The sequence below is a fragment of the Paralichthys olivaceus genome, chromosome 14, assembly GCF_024713975.1.
Source record: "Paralichthys olivaceus isolate ysfri-2021 chromosome 14, ASM2471397v2, whole genome shotgun sequence".
NCBI lineage: Eukaryota > Metazoa > Chordata > Actinopteri > Pleuronectiformes > Paralichthyidae > Paralichthys > Paralichthys olivaceus.
Genome location: NC_091106.1, coordinates 21,729,160 through 21,749,923, shown reverse-complemented (window position 1 = coordinate 21,749,923; position 20,764 = coordinate 21,729,160). Strand labels below are relative to the sequence as shown.

General features: G+C 43.3%; 1 protein-coding gene across 1 annotated transcript in view; it reads left to right on the top strand.

Annotated features, from left to right (window-relative positions):
• Positions 1–20,764, top strand: part of cdh11 (cadherin 11, type 2, OB-cadherin (osteoblast)) — a 76,738-nt gene that overhangs the window by 22,883 nt on the left and 33,091 nt on the right. The window contains exon 2 of the mRNA XM_069539258.1: positions 11,670–11,717. The gene's annotated coding sequence lies outside the window, so the exon portion shown is untranslated. The remainder of the gene's footprint in view (positions 1–11,669; positions 11,718–20,764) is intronic.

The window sequence follows — 20,764 nt, the reverse complement described above, 5'->3', positions numbered from 1 at the left end:
AAACCCTAACTTAGGTTTGGTTTAAATCATTTTCTTTTTAGATATGATGTAAACACAAATGCATCTTATCTGTATTGTTCATGCTGTAAAATAACAGTTCATATATATATATATATATATAATATTGACTCGTGTAGCTGAATCTGTATCAGCAACAATAGGATCTATTCGATTCTCGATTCGTGTTTACATCTATGTGCACGAACTACGACGTGCATCAGCCGAACTAAGGGCTGCAAGTTACAACACAACTAACCTTAACCCAGGTGTTGGATCAGTATTCATTTCGTATTTTCACACCCAAACCTTAAGTACCGGGACTGAAATAGTCGGATAGACCCGTTCCCTACAAATGAGGGGAATCATAGAAAACAATTAGAAGCAGCGCAGAGTGAAAACGAAGGACACAGAAGGCGAATGGTTGAACGTTGTGTGCGTAGCTTCATTTCGTGGAGCCCGGGGCAGTGAAAATGCTCAACTCTGAACCCCCTGCTGCGGTCTAGCTTTTTGCAGTACAAAACATGTCAGTCGGGTAATTGGGAGCAATAAAAGTGCGAACTGTAATTTACATAATTGAATAGCAAATTATATGACGAAGTGAATGTTACGAGGACATAACAGAGGTGGGGAGCAGTGAAGAAAGAAAGAAAAGAGACAGTAACACAATGTGCAACAACAAAAACAGGAAGAAGAAGTGTCAGAGACGCTGACGGAGATTCTCCAGCAGCTGTTGTTTGACCATTCCAGCAGCAGTTAAGTCTAATTGATTACGGCGACCCCTATTTTCTAACTGCAGCCTCTTCATTGATCCTGTTACTGCTGCTGCTGTGCACTTCTCTCCGAGTGATTCTTCGAGTCATTACTGCCACGAGGAGGACCACTTTCAGCCCCGGCCGCCGAAATGACTTTAATGCAGAAACTCGAGTCAAGTCCGCAGCAATTTTTAGACAAAGAAAAGCAGGTCGATCAAAAAACACAGGGACCGGTGGATGGTCCGGGTTTAAAGCCAAGTGGCAATGTCACCACAGCTAATTCTGAAACATACACCATAACCACATTATGTTTTTTAAAGTTTGGTATTTGCTGTTTCTGCTACATCCATTTTCACCACCTCTGCAATGTCAGCAAGTGCTTTTAATTTGAAATGACAACTACAGTATGGAAGAGAAAAACAGAGTAAATGTCCTGCCTGAATATTTTCTTAAATTTCCCAGTTCTTACCCGCACAATCTCGTCTAAACGTCTTGACAGCTCAGATTTGATATATTCTTATTGCCTGTACCTATTTATTAACTCAACAAATGAAAAAAATAATCAACTGAGGCAACAAAGACGTTTTCATCTTTCGAAAGACGTCAGTTTTTCTTTCCTTCTTCACAATACACGACTGTACAACACAGCGGCCGCACGCTCCATCGGCTGCAGCCTCATATGTTCTGCTGCTTCACCTTGAAATCAATTTCATGTTAGATTACAGTGCGCGCGTGTCCTCTGGCAGAGGTCGTAACCTTTACCTGCAGACTGTGTCTCCTTTCCTAAATTAAAAGACTGCATCGCATTACACACACACACACACACACACGCAGCACATCGTATTACCTGTATAAGCTATTGCAGCTAGCACAAAGAAACTCAATAGGCTTTTAACATTCATTTGCCTGGACAGCAGGGATGCACCAGATCTTATAGCACATGGAGATAGATAGAGAGAGAGAGAGAGAGAAAGAGAGAGAGAGAGAGAGATGTAGAGGTGGGCAGAGAGACAGCGCAGAGGAAAAGGAGAAAATGTCTAAATATATAACAAGTAGGTGGAAAAAACATGAAATGAAAAATAGAAAGCTGAAAGGGATAGTTGTGTTGGGGGTGTAGATCAATTCAGCACACACTCACACAGTCAATAAAAGCAACAGTAAAAAGGCCTGACGAGGTAGATCCCTCCCCAGGTTCACAGTATTGCAACACAGTAAATTGTCTTGTTTTAGGGTTTTTCCCTCACAGCCTCTTACAGCATCTCTCCTCGCCTACAGGGTGTCTTCATTTCATTATTGTTATTGTTCTGATGTTCTTAAATGTTTCTTCGAGGAGCTAAACAGCCAGAATAAGTCCCGCAGCTTCGTGAACGCACGGACACGACGAGATCTGGAACGCAGGCGCTCGGTCGCAGCGCCACGTGTTTGACAGCAGTTTGAGAACGGGCCAAATTCAATTTAGCGTCTGCCGCAGGTGAGGGGAGAGAGAGAGAGGGAGGGAGGCGATGGTATGGGATGGAGAGATGGAGAGAGGAGAAGGTAGAGAGGAGGTCGGGAGTAATCGAGAGAGATTAATGAACGTCGATAAACGCCTCTCGTCTCGGCCTTGCTTCGGGGAGGGGCTGGACGATAAAACAAACAACATCCGGATATTTAATTGAATTTATAATTTCTGCTCCAGATTCGGACTGAACATAACTCAAAATGTACGTTTTTGTGATCTGATGCACGACAGATTTAGAAAATCCTGCAGGAACGACTGATAAATAGTCGAGCTTGGTGGAGAAGTGAGGAGGTTGTGTGCGTTCAACATGAATAAAAAACAGAATGTTAAAGAGTTGAGGAGTAAAACAAATGCTTCCAGGTTTATGTTTCTCATAATGTTATCAGTGTGTTTGTTCTCTGTTCGTTCAGGAACGAGACCGAATGTGTTCGTGCATCCACGCAAACACACCTACATCCATAACCTGCAGGTCCCGAATGCTGCACAACATCACAATTCATGGACACTCACTGAATGAGAAACAAAACAGTGCCATCCATTACGGCCGGTTTGATTCTACTCGACATCTGGCTAACGGTTGGCTGACATTTCGAGGAGCAGGAAGCTTTTGTGCATGAAAACAACGCTCTGTTAAAATATATCTGTAGTAACTTTCTGTAAAATTAAACGTATTAATAGTTTTTAAATGTTGTCGTTACATCTCGGCTCTTGAGATGAAAATCCGCCGCCAGAACAACACGGCCAGCACATTAAAAACCACTCAACTGGAGGAAAAACACTATTTTTGTAGCATCGAAATGACAAAACAGAACAAAAGGTACAAGCTTCACAGATAAGAGTTAATGCTGCTCACTGGTGCTCAGCTTAGCTTTCCATTACTCAGGCATATGGTGGGTATTTTTTGCTGATTTATCATTGCCACAGGCTTTCAACGGATCTTAAAATAAACGGCTAAGACGCCGTGAGCCTGGAAAATCACCAGATGTACAGTAACTTTCAAGCTACTTATTAAGTCTGCATGTTTTTTCCACAGCGCCGGCTTAGAACAGAAATCCATACAGTGGCTTTGCTGCCACTCGCCTCTCCTCCTCTCCTTCCCCTCTCCTCCTCTCCCCAGATGCCTTTTAGAGCTGTCATTGGAGAGTGACCTGTATTATCTATCTCTGACGCCCTCCCTCTCTCCCCAGCTCTGTCTCTTTCTCTATCTGAATGGAGATTTAGATAAGAGAGTCTGAGCTGCAAGAGAGCAGCCGCCGAATACCAAGAGACAGACCAAAGGAAAGAGACAGAGCGAGGGAGGGAGAGAGACGGAGCCCGGTGAGGAGCAGGGAGCCGGGGCCAGATTTACTGAGTCATTTGTACCTTGTTTCAGACTCTGGAGGTTCCTGCAGCTAGAGAGGCTCCTGTTATTTATCAAACAGGTGCACTGGGCTCAACGTGCAGGTTGGCTGTCCTCTGCAGCTCGTGTCACGGGTGAGCTTTCTGCTTCCAACATTTGATTCTGCGGAGGGTGTACGACGAGTGGGGTCGTCCTTTTAAAAGCCAGCGGATTCTAATAGTCAGTGAAGGGGGGGGGCATGACAACAAAGTATGAAAGGGGGAAAAAAAGAAGCAATAATACATGAAAACAATATCTCAAGATTCCACGATGGAATAGGAACGAGGCGTCACAGCTTCATGGTTTAATAAACTTGCTAAAAATAAAAAATTACAACTTTCTACCCTGTAGTTCACCCCGTGTGCATGTATCAAATGTCCCAGTCTTCTATTTGTCATTCTGTGTGTGTGTGTGTGAGCTGTCTCAATCTGCCAAATTCTGTGTATGACACACACACACACACACACACAGACACACACACAGACACACACACGTCCACCATTTAAAATGTCCCCAAGGTGATCGATGAGGTGGTGATGGAAATGTCATCTGGTGCTAATGCATTTATCATGGCTCATCCAGCCTCACAAATTCCTCCTTTTGGTTTTCAATCATTTCTGCTCTTTCACCACGAGACCATTTGAATGCGGTGATTCATGGGATTTGCCAGTGGTTTTCTCCGAGGAGGCAGAGCGAGCGTGCAGGCATCCAGCGCTCTGACTGGACTCATTAATTAGCGGGCAGGACAATGATAGCCTGTGTTTACACGAGCCGCTGTGAAGGGGCCGGTAAATAAAGAGACGGGCGAGCCTGAGATCTCAAACCAGTGATCATAACGCAGGAAATAAATACCTGCACAACCACAGATCTCTAAGATTACACAGCTTTTATGGAAACGCTTTTAGAAACTGAAACTCTGTGACAAGTCCAAATCCAGATAAAAGCTCCCCTGTATATTATTTGTTACTGGCTGCTCTTTAAACTGAAAATAGCCTTTCCTCTGTTGGGCTGCTGTTTATATTATAAAAGGCATGGCGGACATGTTATACATCATTGGTCCCTGGAGGGAACATCCCTGTTTTTTTTCGCCAGAGAAGGTGACAGCCCTGGTTTAGCATGACGACATGAGGGCAGAGTTTCTCAGTGTTTAGGTCACAGCCCCACAGAAGGTTAGCTGGAGTCACAGATGATTGCTTAACAACTGTACGAGTGATGAATTTCTGTATTTTAGACTAAAAGTGCACCTGTAATTTGGTTATAGATCTATTTTACACTGAAGGAGTTTATTTTTCAGGCTTTGAACGCGGTGGTGCAGTCAGCGCTGCCGTCTCATAGGTTCGAATCCCAGCTCAGCCACAGAGTTTCTGTTTGGAGTTAGCATGTTGTTACAGCGTCCTTGTGGGATTTCTCCAGTTTCTCTGGCTTCCTCCAAGAGACTGTAAATTGGCCGTAGGCGTGAATGAAAGAATTAAAGGTGATTCGTCTCTGTAGCTGCTTTCAGACACTGAAATCTGGACGTTCACTGGAGGGCAGGTTGTGAGAACGTAAATGTTTGAGTCACTTGCTCTGCACATTTTCCATAACTCGTCCTGCCAGCCCGCTAATAAAATGTGCACGTGAGCCCCTGTGAGACAAAATACAGCAAGAAAATCCATGATCTCATGAAGCAGAAGAGGAGCTATACACGCAGAAGACGTTGATGAAGATTCATGACCCACACAATTTCCTGATGCATTCTTCATATGCAACATTTTCTGAAAGTCTCTATAACAGAAGGATGCATGGATGGATTTCTAATTTAATATGATGACATTTTCTCTTTAATATGTAATTGATGCTTGGGGAGCTCATCTCTTCTTGTCTGTGTGAGGTGGTGTCATCAGCAGCTACGCTCTGATCCATTTACAACATTTCATTTCCAAGACACACGTGTGGTTAGCGTGTTGATCGTCTCGGTGATCAGCCTGCGTCAGGGTACGGTTCTGAGGCATCGTTATGTATTCGTGTGTGTGTGTGTGTGTGTGTGTGTGAGCCGCCGGCAGAACTGCTCCGAGTAAGAGAGTGTGTCATACCATAACAAACTATCTAAATGAAAATCATCGACAAGTGAGGGAAGTCATAACTGAGTCTGCACGTACATGCATAAGCGGCTCAGCCAAGCAGAACTGAATATGTAAAAAGCATATTTATTTTCTATCCCATCTTCTTCTCCCTCCCTCTCTCTTTCTCTCTCTCGTTCTCTGTCCTCCTCTCTATCCATCATCCATCTCTTTATCCCTCCTCCCCACCCTGTCAGTTAAACGACTGTTGCTCGTTTCTCTCCGTCTCTCTCAGTCAACTTGTCAAGTGGAATATATCTCTTCCCTCGGTCACGACGTTGTTACCGCACACCAGCATCATTCTGTTTATGTAAACACTTGCTTCATGTGTGTGTGTGTGTGTGTATGCATGTCGGGGGTTAGTGTGTGACTTTTGTTCCCGTCTGCACATTTAATGAGTGCATAATGTTCTTATATTGTTTCTTGGTCATTAGATATGTGCATTTGTGCATATGTGAAGATAGATGGGGTTCGCCTGCATTTGTGTTAGTATGAAAATGTGTATATGCAGACTGTATATATGGGTTTGTGTATTCATCGTGTGTGTGCAGCTCAGTTTGTGTGAGCACACGTGTGTTCGTACATGTGTTTGCACGAGGATGCATCGTGGTTGTTGTAAAGTTTGCGAGAAACTGACATTAAAACAAGCAACTTGCTGCAATGGCACTGTGCTTAAAGAAGCCTGTGCTCCTTCCTGCAGCACTCACTGCAGCTCCCTGCCATGTTTACAGCAGACGTGGCAACGCCCATATCCAGGATATTGTGGCTTCCTTTTTGTACAGTGGGAGAAAGTGGAGACATGTCGTCCATCTTTATTTTCAGTCGACTTGCGCTACAATCATTACAAATTAGACACCACCCGCCCTCTCCACATTAGCTTTCCTCTGAATCCTCAAAATTAGTTTCCTCTGAATCCATAAACGAGGACATTGAGTTTTTAGATTCCTTATTTTATTTGCAGAGCGATAAAACAGCCGCAGGATAAATTACTGTCAGAATCAAATGTGACTAAACAATGAATATTCAAGATCCAAGTGACTAGTTTGTGAAGATAAGAACCTTGAGGGGCCAATAAAAGCTTCTCACCTTAGAGCAATAAAGAAGTGTTTGGCTGCTGGAATGCTGAGGGTGAGGTCCTGAGAGTTTTAAATTAACTCGCTGATTTTAAAACACGGGCTGCTTTTTGTAAATGCTGCCTTCCTCGGGGACGGAACTAATTTAGGAAGAAATCAATGTGGGAAATAAAATGAGCTACAATTTATAATAGCATCACCGAAAGGCATTGCTGATGCCGCACAGATTTCAGCCAAATTTGCTCGTCTGCAGCATGTTACCTCTAGATTCCCAGTGCCCCACGGACTCGAGATGTAATTACAAAGTCTGGACAATAAAATAAGATCTGCAGGAGCATCCTGCTGGACCTGCAGACTGTCTGTGACACATAATCAACTTGCACTGTCACGAAGAAATAATGGAAATTAAGTGGTGGAGCAGCACAATTTCAGTTTTGCTGACTTCATCCAATGCTAACAATATACTCTGTGTCCTTCCATATAACTGTTTATCTGCCCTCAGAGGTTTGTTTAACTTATTGAACGGAGGATTTAAAGAATGTGGAATAAGTCAATCAGTGAAGAATAAGTAAAAACTTTTCCGTCTTGCCATTAGTTACTGGTTTGGCTTTAACAGGTTTTAAGACTTGTATGTAGAGAGGTAATAGGTCATCTTTGCATGTTGTGTAGAGGCATAAAGTGAAAACTGAAAGGTGTAGATGTTACACAGGTATTTGTGCTTGTGCTCAATTTCTACATACATCAAAAAAGCAGAAAACTAAACTTTTCAAGGGTACAGACACAAAGTTATTGCCGACCAGTGGAGATGGAGAAAAAAACACTTCCCTCTTTCAGGCTTATCTAACCACATAGTGCTATTTCAGAGCATCTGACAGGAAAAAAGAGACTTTTTATGTTCCGATGAGGAGGTGGAAAAATACTCAGCTGTCTAGAGCAAGTGTTGTAGGAGTACAACTATTGTGGGAGCAGGACGTCTGAGCTCAAGGATAAAAAATAGGCCTATAGCTACCAGCCAATCCCCCTGTAAAATAACTGTCCGCCACTTGCACCTGCATCTCCTGTGTAGCATTTTATTTTAGACTCAGCAATGAGTCAGAGAGGCGATGAGGAGGAGGAGGAGGAGGAGGAGGAGGAGGAGGAGGAGGAGGAGGAAGAGGAGGAGGATGCTCGCCTGCAGATAAAAACGTATGAGGAATTATGCACCAAAAATAAAGAGTCGCCAATAGATAAAGAGGAACCATAAAATTAAATAAAGAGGGTTTCTGTTTTACTGCCCGTGCTTAATTTAGACCGGTCTCACAAATTCCAGACACCGTGCACGGCTCATTCTGAAGTTGTGATGGTGTGAGTGGACTTCATGCAGGAGCACTGGAGCGACTGAACCATGCGTGTACACGCAGGTGTCCGTGTGCATGAACCACTTCATGGTAACACTTAAAGCAGTTTGTGTATAATCATTGTAGGAAACGTGTGAGTTTGTCACTGAGCACCTGGGCACCTGCGAAGGAAAACTGGCCCTCGGATAATACCGACACAGCTGGGGTCGCATCAGTCGCTGCAAGCCAATATGTGACTGAGAGCATGTGTGTGTGTGTGTGAGTGTGTGTGTGTGTGTGTGTGTGTGTGTGTGTGTGTGTGTGTGTGTGTGTAGCTACCAGCTGTGCCCACCGTGCTGATCCGCAAAGCTGCTAGCATATTCTGCTTGCATCATTTCACAACAGTCGTACTGAGAGCATCAAACTCGTGAACACATGCTCACAGTTACAGGCCCACATTCATGCATAAAATCACATTCTCACATAAACACCCATTCGCTGACGTATCACATGTTTTGTTTTTTTTTCCTGCTCCTTTCTATCAAACGTACAATTAATAAAACGTGATTTTTTTTTTTTTTTAACTGCTTTCGTATTCCAGGAAGCTGCGGTCGCCCTTCAAGTGTTAAACGGAGCCTCACACACAAAAAAAAAATAAACCATCCATTGTCAAAAAGGTCTGCAAAGGTCAAAATGCTCTTTAATTAAACTCTGGGTCAAGGATGACTTGAGGGCCCTTGGATGTAGCCAAGTTCCTCCATGGAAAGGTCAGGTGGTGTAGTGCCCTATGAAGCCAGAGAGCAGTCTCTGTCTGAGGAGTCAGACTGGAGTGGAAACAGCTTCCAACTTTACTCTCAGGCTCAACAAAAGAAATTCTCCAGCTTCAGTGGTGGAGATTCCAATTGGCTGCTATCATGGAGTCATGTTGATTTAGAAACTAGCGGAACCAGGAGATTTTTTAATCCGAGGGAGTTTAATTTGTTTGGATGGAGCTCAGACAGAGGAGCGTAATCAGAATAATTATTCTGGTCTCAATCCAGCTTCTGGCCTTTTAGCTAATGACAGAGACAGATTTCAAGCTCTGTATTTACATGTGACGTGCAAATAATGTTTGAGAAGCTCTCAACAAGAATAATAGAATAAAAATATCTAAAATATATATATTCTTATTATTATTTTAGTGACAGTTGGTGAGGTCCGTCTATATCCTCACATGACCTCGTTCTACGCAGCTGCAGGCGATATCATATCATACCTGCTTTGTTTCTGTTGTCGAGCAGAATATCTCACACAACACAAATATCCAATTTCTTGCATCATAAAATAAGAGCTGAGCACTAAGTGCAGCTGTTTTGCCTCTGCATGTTAGAGAGCAGACTCTTCCAGCGGCCTGCAGCGCTTCCAATGTAAAGATTCATATACGTTGACACAGTCTGATGCACTTAACAGATCCATTAGGGAAGAACAGCACAGACCATGTACTTTATGTGTTTTATAGCAAAAAAACAATCATTTGCACACATCATAAAATATTCTAAATACTTCCTCTTGATTATTTATTGCTGAAAAAAACATTTTATTTTTAGATTTGTAGGTTTTCCCCGTGTTCGCCGTGAGGGAAAAAAACAAAAAAACATCTCACCTCGGATATGAATGCAAATCATCAGGAATGAATCAATAACAAACATTCCGGCTTCTGGAGGCCATTTGTGAATGCAGCGGGAAACATGTATGAAACACAGTTTGGCCGACCAATCAATAGGCCTTTATTCATGCATTGCACATTTCACACGAGAACCAATTCAGACAGCGCTTTATAGTATTGACAGTATTGTCTCAGGGTCCCTTGCAATACCACAACACGGTAAAATCCATTTTCTCTCACATAACAAGCTGTCATTTTCTGGTTGGAATGAGCTCAATCGTTCCTGCATACAAAGCAGGCGGATTTAGCCGCAGAATGATAATAACAATAGCACAATGGCGACCGGTATAAATCCACAGCGTCATCGCTAATATCACAGAATAATGATTAGTGGAGGGCTTCAAACAAACAGGCTTCTTTTTTTTTTTTTTTTTTTTAGGGAAAATCTGTGTTACGGTAAAGTTTCGTCACAATTCAGGACACGTGCTGTGTGAACATGTGTCGCCTCAGATAGGAGCAAGAGTTCCCTGCAGACCAATCAGTCCTGCAGCACGATAATAATGATGGTGATGGTGATGATGGTGATTAGTGTTATACTGGAGGGAGATTACCAATACTGATTATTGATGATTTCTCTGAATGATTTGCTGATGATGATGAAGGCCGTTGTCTCGTGTGATTCCACTGCTGCCATCATTAGTTTGAAATGCGAACGAGTTAATCCCTTCTTTTCAATTACATGTATAAAGAAGTTAGACGAGGGAAACATGAAAGTGTTATTGCATTTTTAAGATGTGTGTTTTTTTGAATCTCTGAAACTACTCATGCTCTTTAGTTGCTACAATAAAAAGATAGAAGACAGAAGATAAAGGGAGTTTCAAGCCTTTTGATATAAACGTAATAAAAAATCTCCCTCGCAGTATTTCAGCTCCATCTCTTCACTCATGTGTCATCACACCCACATAATTACTACATCATGTTGCTATAGATTGATTTATTCTTACACCGCGAAGCCTCGGACGAATCTCAAACTCTCAGAAACAAACTGCCTCGCTCTCTCACCGGGGAGCTGCCCCTGCCACGCAGCCCCACCACCGGCTCCCGGCCACTCCACCGGGACAGGCCAGGGTTAAGTAGCTTGCTCAAGAGCTTTTCACCGGTAGTTACCGACGTGAGGCTAGAGCGGGTTCCTGTTCGTGTTCCTGCGCTGATAACACCTCAGGTGACGTGGGAATGCAACGGAAACACAAAGACGGTGGCGTCTATTGTACGTTTTTCCTCTAAATCCTTCACGACCGTTTCTAATCTTCAATCGTCGAAACCTCGGGGCTCTGACCCAGACTTTGAAAAAATAAAACTCGCTCACATGCTTTCATTCAGTGACTGAATCGGTCTCACAATGTTACGCAGCTGCACATTTTTACACTATATACTATAGAAGCAGAGAAGTGGGTAAAAGTAAAAGTTACTTCAAAGTAAAATTTTTACTTTTAATCATGAAGGTAAAGGCATGGAGGGGGCGGGGTCTTTTGTCTGGAGAGCCAACATGGCCGATGAAGAGGTTCTGGCTTCACTATTGTCCATCTTTATAAATGTGTGTTTGAAGGTTACAAGAGATTTTTGTTTGTGAAGTTTCTTTAAATTTGCACCTGAGAATATTTTGAGTATTTTGATATCACGTTTGATTCCTGTTTTAGTTTCTTTCTCATAAATATTCTGACAAACATCCTGCTCTCCCTCTCTCCCCCGCATAATTACATGCATTACAACACTGTGCGATACGCTGTGCATTTAATTAACACTCATCTAATTACACAACAGATCACATGAAGCCTTTCCTCCGCAATAAACGGTTGTTGTTACACGTGATTAATGTCGATCCTCTGTCCTTCTCTCTCTGTTCAGGCAGATCTGTGTCACTGAGCAGAGACGAACACCAGTGATGAGCTAAAGGTGCGTTCTGACACGTTTTGTCCTATACTGTGTGTGTGTGTGTGTCTGTGTGTGTGTGGAAACTGACATTGACATATCGGACCTCACTGGGGCTGTTAAGCATTTTGTTGGACTGGCTCCCTCTTGTTCACAGATACAGAGAGGACGTGTGAGTGATGGGTGAAAGAAAACTGCTTCATCTCTGCGTCTTTCTTTCTTTTGTGCTTTCATTATAATGGTTGTTTGTGTTCTTTCTTTCTTGAAAAATCATTTTCCTGTTTTTCGCTCCGTCTCCCTCACTAATCACCTCTGTCCTTCATGTTTAACAGGAAATTATTCTGAATTGTTTTGCTTGTATTTGCCTGGAGCGGTTTGTTAAAGACGACTTGTAAAGATGCATATTTAATATGATCTCATGCCTGAAAATGCGGATTACAATGCTTTTGCCCTCTGGGCACGTGTTCCCAAAGTCACCGTATCGCAAACCTCACATCTCCCATACTAAGCATTTTTTTCTTTCTCTCCTTTCGCCTGGAAAAAGTTGAATAGATTAGAGGCAGATCTAATCGATCCTGAGTGTGCTTATCAGCGGCTGGCAGGCTGACGAGCCGATTTCAGAACGGCATCGTCTAATCCTTCAACTGCAGCCCGGAAACTGGAAAGAGGCAAATAGGTAGAAAGACTCACAGACAGTAGGTCAGACAGGAACCACATGAAAAAACAATCAGTGAAGGGTTTGATTGAACTGGAGTGTGTGTGTGTGTGACACTGAACAATGGCCGACAGGTAGATTAAAACAGAAACATGATTTGATGGAACTCTACTGTCAATAATTTGAATAATCCACTTCACCAAAAGCCAGGTGCATGCAAACACAGAAGTCTTGATTTTTTCTGTGACTCTAACGACGACCTTCTTATAATCATCAGGAAAATGTTCTGTAATTTATGCCCCAGAAGCTTTCCTGTGTTTTTGGACCCTAAGGACTCACTTCGGTTCCTCTCGTACGTTGACTTTACATACTTTACAACCCTTGTCGGTTCAGAGTTACTCCGACCCGCTCATCCAGTCCTCGTCTAAGTCACCGAGGGTCCTTACACTCGGCGTCTAACGCATCCGAGACCTAGACGTTGTCATGAGACGATCAGGACGACGCTGGGTTTATTTGTGGACATTGAACTCAGACAAAGAATCAGTAATTGGAGGCTTAAAATCTGACCTTTGAAAAACTCATATCAGTCAGACATGAATGAAGACTTAAACTCTTCCTCCACCTTGTTTCGGCAGAAGATCGCTCACCGCGGCTGCCGATGAAAAGTGTCTCCATTGACATCTATTGATTCAGCTGGTAACTTATTACGATTCGAGCTTTCAAAGGGTTTAGCTACACTGTGTTGCTGATTGGATGTTTAACCTTTTGACCCGCAAACTGGGATCAGAGCATATATCCCATAATAGGGGGCATTCATCCAGATGACCTCTGCTGTCACCGTGACAACTCGGCGACAGGCGACAAAGAAATTGTGTGTGTGTGTGTGTATGTGTGTATTAGCTTTGAAGAACAAGAGACAAGAAAGAAAGAAACGTGCTTATCGGAACGCGTCTCAAGTCACCCTTCCCCCCTTCTCTCTCTCCGTCACTGTATATTTATAACTCTCTCTCCCCCCCCCCCCCCCCCCCCTCTCTCAGATTAGAGCCTTCTCCTTTAGAACAATTGTTGCTTAAGGAGAAGCAACAGATTTATTGTCCTGGGCGTGTTCGTGTGTGTGCATGCATGTGGCAGCCCTGGGCGACCTTCCCTCGGTTATTTCGGTCTATAACACAAACAGAGACAGCAGGACGACATTAGGACCAGCACCCGTTCAACTCCCTCAGCTTGTTGTGCTTTTTATGATGTGGGGAGGGGTGGGGGTGGGGGGCGGGGGTAGTTTTCTACAATTAAGCTCTATTTCGGTTTACAGTTCGGCTCCAGGCTTGGTGGAATTAATCTTTCCTGGCGGCGCAACTGCAAACGTTTGCTGCCCAATTCTCAGGTGCTGTGAGACACACCTGTAATCACAGCAGTTATGGCAGAAAATAAAATTCAGTCCACAGTTTTCTGCAGCGTGAGTAAACTTTTTTTGGGGCTTTGTCTACATCATGTATATAAAACATTTTCTTGGCCTGTGTGCATTAACCACAGAGAATGTGATGCTCACAGCGGCATCATTGCAGATTAAGTGGAGCGGCAGTGTAACGATTCCAAAATGAGATATTGAAGTGAGAATCCCCCTGAAACTGCAGCTCGCCTCTGCCAAAGGTTTTCACCAAAACACGTCAACAAGCCAACTCCAAAACCCTGCATCTACTAATGAGCTCATCTATTGTGCACAAGACACATGCACCTCAAAAAACACGTTAAATCAGGTCGTGACGGCTCCTCTCTGCATTTGAGCCTCATTGCTTTTAGATTTTTGTGGATATTATGAGTCTGGAGCATTGGAATTGAACATTAAACATGATTCATCAGCTCTGGATGACCATAAATATTAGCTGAGTGTGTTGCAACTGAGTGTGTTGCAACTCAAGAATCATATGCCCAAAATTCTCTCCCACATTCACATCAATGGTCTCCAAATAAACTAACCCCAATCTGCAAGTCCTTGGACTGTGGGGGGGGGGGGGGGGGGGGGGGGGGGGGGGCTGAAGACACAGGGAGAACAAGCAAACGCCACACAAACTGGGATTCAAAACCAAGAAGCCTCTTGCTGTGAGGCCACCGAGCTGATTTAAGAAAAACTAAATTTCAATGTGCAAAGAGATTAAACTGCAATGACAGGTTATCGGATCGATCGACGCAAAGGACAGGAAGATAGAAATCATGTGTCTTTGAAAAACCGGTTATCTAATAGAAGCCTTTGTGTCAATGAAAGACTGAAAAGACATCAGGCAAAACAGTTAAAGTTCAAGCTCTGTTTCATGTCACACTGGAGTTATTCTGGAACCGGAATCAGAAATGTCCGACAATGCCAGGTTGGGCATCAAAGTTAGAAATCGTGTCTTTAACAGTGAAAACAACAAATGCAGCAGTTTCTTGTACAGTATCAACGCTCAAAGTGTCGCCAGTCTCTCTCAGAGATGTGAAGTTGACCAGACAAATGTTGTAAAAACTCGTCAACTATCAGCCTCATATATCTTCGCAAATGTGACAGTGATGGGTGTCTGGGAGGACAGATAAGGAGCAGGAATCAGGGGAGGGGAAGATTCGCTTTCCAGGGATTTACACAAATACACACCGAGTGAGTTTTAGTGCCCTCTACCAGTATTGATTACCCAGCAGTCTGACAGATTCACAGCTAGATATAGAAGAGCACACATCAATAAAATACTCTGGAAAACCTGGGGAGGGTTTTAAACACGCTGCCCTTTCCCACCTACGCAAACACAAACACACAGCAGCTACGATGCGATTCAATTATTCCAGAGAATCTGAGCAGCTGAATTCTATATTTCGACCAGTTGATCTGTTTGTAACCGAATAATGGATTTTACTCCGCTTCCATCACCTGGAATCAACTGCTCGTGCATCTGTCATTGTAATGGTGAGGTTGGAGTTGACTGTGAGGCCGTTTATCAACGACTCAAAGTCTAATTTTAAACTGGAGACAGATTTAGCTGTTGGAGATGATGGAAGACGGATGGATGAAAATGACAAGAAGCTGCATATCGAGTGTCTTTGAGACATCAATCCTTTTGTGGATAAAAGCTGCCGTCTCTCCTCCAGGATCATTCCAGGGGAACGGGAGCATGTCCCAAAAAAAAAAAAAGAAGCTGTCTGCCCTCCTGCTTTAGATTTGTCTTTTGTATTGTCTGCAGTGTAATAGGTTAAGCTTATATTACTCTTACACTCAGCCATTCTGAATAAGAGCATCAGCTTAATGCCAAAAAGTGAGTGTTAGGTAGCGAATCCCAGAAGTTCTGCAGACACACTCTTTCAGCTTTAGATCATTTTCAACACGAAATCCAAAGTGAGGGTTAAGAGAGCAGAAATGGAACCACAGTTACAAAAACCTGCCTTTTAACACACGAGGCACCTTCAGAGATTGACAATTCCAATCTCTAAAATGCAACTGAACACTCTGAAACCAAAAAATCTGTGGTGTTTTGTAGAAACCAAAAAGAAGAGAAGGGCAATGTGGTAATTGTGACTTCCTCTGCATGGCGTGAGTTGATTTTTTTTTTTGGGATCCTGTGGACAGAGGAGTAAAGTCACCTGACATTATTGCAATTTGACAAATAGCGTGACCTATGAAATCTGCAGCACGATGTTCTACAAGTTTGCTTATGAAACAGCAACGCAGGTGACACTTTAATCCTCTGAGCGTTGGGAACAATGAACGGAGAAAGCAGGTAACAAATGTTTAATCTAAAAGCTGAAGGGATCGACCGTCAGGAGAAAACGGTATTTCAGGAGGAATTTAGGACAAAATTACTTTTCATTGGACTAAAACGGATTCGAGATATGAATATTATCCTCCAATCTGAGATAACAGGCTTGGCTTGATCAACCACATCTCCACAAAGCCACCTGCGATGGATTTCCACGAGAAGCAGGAACAAACAATAGTTGGTGACCCAAACGCAACCCATTGTTTTATTGCTTTTAAACTGAGACGGAGAGATTGGCCTCTGTTTGCAGCGTTTTGTCTTGTCATCTTCTCCCCCGACTGTTATGTTCTGCATTTCTTTCCTCTGCTTTGTTCCGTTCTGCCCTCTCCTGCACCTCTGTCAATACATTTCACTTTGTTCTGCATGCACCGATCAAAAGTCAATATCCCATAAGCATCATCGCACAGCTCAGAGCCCTGCTGAGCAAAAACAGACAAAAAATAAAAAGGAAGATGAGAGGGGAAAGAAAGAGCAGATAAATATGTTTGCGGTGAGATTACCATGCATCATAAACCCATAAACCCTGCAAGGAATCAGGAGGGATGGAGGGGAGTCCAAAAAGAAAAAAAGAGAATAAGACGGGGATTCAGGGACAGAGGGGATTCATCGGGAGAGGGACAACGAAGGGAGAGAGCAGAGATGCAAATATAGATAATAGTTAACAGCAGATCGAGAGGAGAAAAACAGAAAGAGAGAATGAGGAAAGTGAAGATCGAGAGGGGGGGGGGGGGGGGGGGCAGAGAGAATGTCAGAAGGCAGAGATACTGAAATACAGAGAGATAGAGAGGAAAAAAAATGTAAGCCCCTGAGGATTAACTCTCTCATTTCTCTCTGGGGAAGAATGGAAAAAAGAGGATTTCCACCTCATATCCACTCAGCCTCCCTTTGATATCTTTCTCTCTCTCTCTCTCTGTCTCATATTCTAATATCTTTAGTCTCTATTCATCACGTCGGAGCAGACACGCTGAACTCGCCAAAGCATGAACACACATGGCAATAACCTCGCCGGACACAAATCCCCCTCTGTTGCTCTCTCTCTTTCTATCTCTCTCTCCACCTCCCCGGTTGCTTTTTGCAGATTTTTCGGTCGATCTCCTCGTCTCCTCGTCGAAAAACACTCAACATTTGTCGTCTTGCAATATCACTTGCTTGTCAGCGCCGTAAAATTCTCTCTACCTGCCTCTTTCGTCTGCATCTGCGGCGGTTTGGCAGCTGTGTAACTGTTGCACGGGGCCAATAACGCGCCACAGAGCCCATCATTGTTGCGGCGTGTTTAACGAGCTCTGCTAATAAGACGAACGAGCGTCATGCTGATCCGTTAACGGTACGTTCACTGGCACTCTGCAGCGTGGTGATTTACAGTTTTTACAGGGGCTGATTGAATGAGTAATGTGAGGTCAAATAAGTCACAACACCAGACACACACAAGTTTACAAGGATATTAGTTGTTTTAAAGGAGACGTGTGATGCTTCTGGAGTTTTTCTTTCCTCTAGTGTGTTATGTAGGATTTTAATGCATCTAAAATTTAAAGTTTCCTACTCGCAGTGCAGGCCGATGACCACAGAGTCGAGCGTTTCGGACAGAGGCTGAAAAGAGGAGCTGCAGCAACGGACATGTTTGAAGTGTTTTCTGAACATCAGAGCATGGAAGCATTTTCATCACACAAATTAAAACTATGACCCTGAATATTAGCAGCAGCCGATAACATCTCTCATTTAAAAAGCGATTTTTGGTACAAGATGCATTCAGAGTTTATATATGCAGCACTTTTTCAATCACACTGCTGTTGCCCAAAGACACTTCAGAATGCAGAGGGATCGAACCACCAACATTCAGGTTTTAACCCGCTCTAACCTCTGAGCCACAGCTGCCCCCTATAAAAGGCAGTAAAATGCAACTACGTAAGCCGACCTTTTGGGTTTTTCTCATCGTCCCCTTCTGCTACGGAAACTTCCAACGAGGACTCTCTCTGACTTTTAAGTTGAGTTTCAGTCGGCAGTGAAAGTACAGCATTGAATAAACCCTGTGTAATGTATTGATTTATGTGAGTCTATGCAGCCTGGTTGGAATCGTCTTGTCGAGGAAATGTTTCCGACATGTGTGAGGATCACGGTAGCTGTCACGGTGCAAAGTTGGCTGCTTACGCCCCGCTGCAGAAATGGGATAAAAAAAAATAAAGTGTTTCACAGCTGCAGTGTGAAACAGGTTTTAAAGTGAATCTCAAGCCACTGCTGCAGCATCTCGAGTTACTCCCCGTACCTCCTGTTACTCTCCTCTCCCTTTCCCCCTCATCTTCCCTTCACTCCAGCTCTCCTTTGCACTCTTCTCTCTCCTTCTTCTCCCTTTTTGATTTAGTTTCTACTTGAAAACTTGAGTTACAGCTCTGCATGTCGATGCTATCCTGCAGGTAGAATTAATATTCTTGCATATGGCTTCTTCCACTGCTGGAAAACGGGTGCTCCAGCTGTTATTTTGGACGACCTCATGCCCTGAATAAATAAAACCCTCTGCCTGTCATTGTAATCAGTCTCCAAATGGGGTTTTCTCAATCTTCTGCGGAAGCACTGGACACAAAGAAGCTGCCCCAAACCAGAGACAGAGTTCTCACCGTGTAACACATCAAGTTCAGCCACAATGTACTGATGGCGACCTCGCAGACTTCACCGCAGAAGTATAAATCCTTCTTTACGTTTGTCTCGTTCAGACTCATTTGTCTTGTTGTTATCCGACCTCTCGTTCTCTCGCTCCCTCCTCCCGCCCTTCGCTTCTTTGTGGTCGTCTGTCCCCGCTCCCCGAGCCTTTAAGAATCCAAAGTATTTTATTTTTCCTTTGGCCTCAAATCAATTCCAGACGCCACTGTTTCCTGCCCCCCCACCTCACTCGTTCTCTACCTCCCTTAGGGGCCATAGACCAAAACCCCTCACACACACACACACACACACACACACACACACACAGAAGACGGCGTGTGTGTGAGGAATGGAAGGTCTCGGGTTATGCTTGCTTTTCCATAGCATAAATTCCTCAAACTTTCCTCCATATCCCATTTCTATTCCAGGAATTGTGTGTGTCTGTCTGTGTGTGTGTGTGTCATTGTGCATCTATTTTTATGATTGAGCACAATCTTTCCCCGATGACTTTTCCCCTTTTCTCTCTGTGGGTTTGTCTTGGCATGCCTCCTCTAACACACATCTGTCTTTTTATCTCCAGATTAAAAGGTGCGGTGACAGTGTCATGAATCTCTTGTGATAAAGTGTGTCAGTGTTTGTGTGTGTGTCTGTTTGTGTGTCAGTGTGTGTCCCTGAACTCTTAAACTCTGCAGATCTCCTCGATGAGGACGAACATTTCAGACAACGGTGAAACGAAACGTGTCCCGGTCATGATTTTAAAAAGCGAGATTTAAAAAGTCAAATGTGATGAAAAAGAGCAGAGGAGGAAAAAATAAAAACATAACCCGTGATCCTCGGCAGCATCATGTGATTTTACATTTTCATTTTCCTTCCTGTCATTCTCATGCTGAGATGTGATTGTTGTGATGGATTCGACCGGACTGTGGCAGAAAAACGAGAAACGATGGAGCCAAAGAGGAAGAAAAACGATTGAAACAAAAGGAAGGACAAAGAGAAGGACAGAGCGGAATAATATAAGTGTTGGTTAATTAAGTATAGCGCCTCCAACACCACATTCATAAGGTTTAACTCAATTTGAACACTCGCTTCTTATACTTTCTTTATTGTCCCGCTTTGAATTCTAGCATCGGCCTTTTTTGGCGATTAGTCACAATTAACTGTGAGTTCGTCTTCCCGGTGAAAGGCCCGATAGTTTCAAAGTTAAACTCAGTGAAGAGGACATTCCCGTGCAAACCAATCGCCAATAAACAGCAGTAATCAGGATAATTGGAGCTGCATTGTTTTGGCCTCAGGCTTAACGGCGTCCTCCCGTTGTTTTACCGTCTATCTCTGCGGCTCATTTGGGAGAAAACAGCAGAGCGGATTGGTTCGGTCTTCAGCCGAGAGGATTTCCATTTGAATTCAAAGGCCACATCAGGAGGAGCTGAAAAATCCCCCCCGCCCATTACTGCCATTGTTTATGTTTTCATTATGAAAACATGTTTTTAGCTTTTTACTCAGTTATTTACATTTCAGCAAATAGTCCAACGGAGTGGACGTTCACTTCATGTTAGCATGGATTCTTAAAGTTTCCAAAAACATGAATTTCCCTCTTTAAGTTCTGGATACGAACACGAGCAACGACGCAGAGCTTTGACACAAAATGAACTTCAACAGATATGAACCACGTCCACAGTGAAATAAAACCACAGATAACTGGTCTGACAATCTATTAAAAGTCACAAATCATGTTCGCTAAGTGACTCCAAGAAGCCATCGCTGCCTCATTAGCAAAAAAAAAAAAGTTTCTTGATTGCACACAATTTACTGAATATTATTTCCATATAAATTAGTGCAATTCTCTATAATTAAGAATGCTAATGAGCGCGAGCAAATCAAAAATGTTCTCAAAATACTCATTTAAATGCAGTTTAAAACACTTCATTTTCCGTAAAAACATAAACAGAATAATTCAGCTCTGCGTGTGAACAATGGCAGAGATAATTGGCTGCTAGTTAACGGAATGTGTC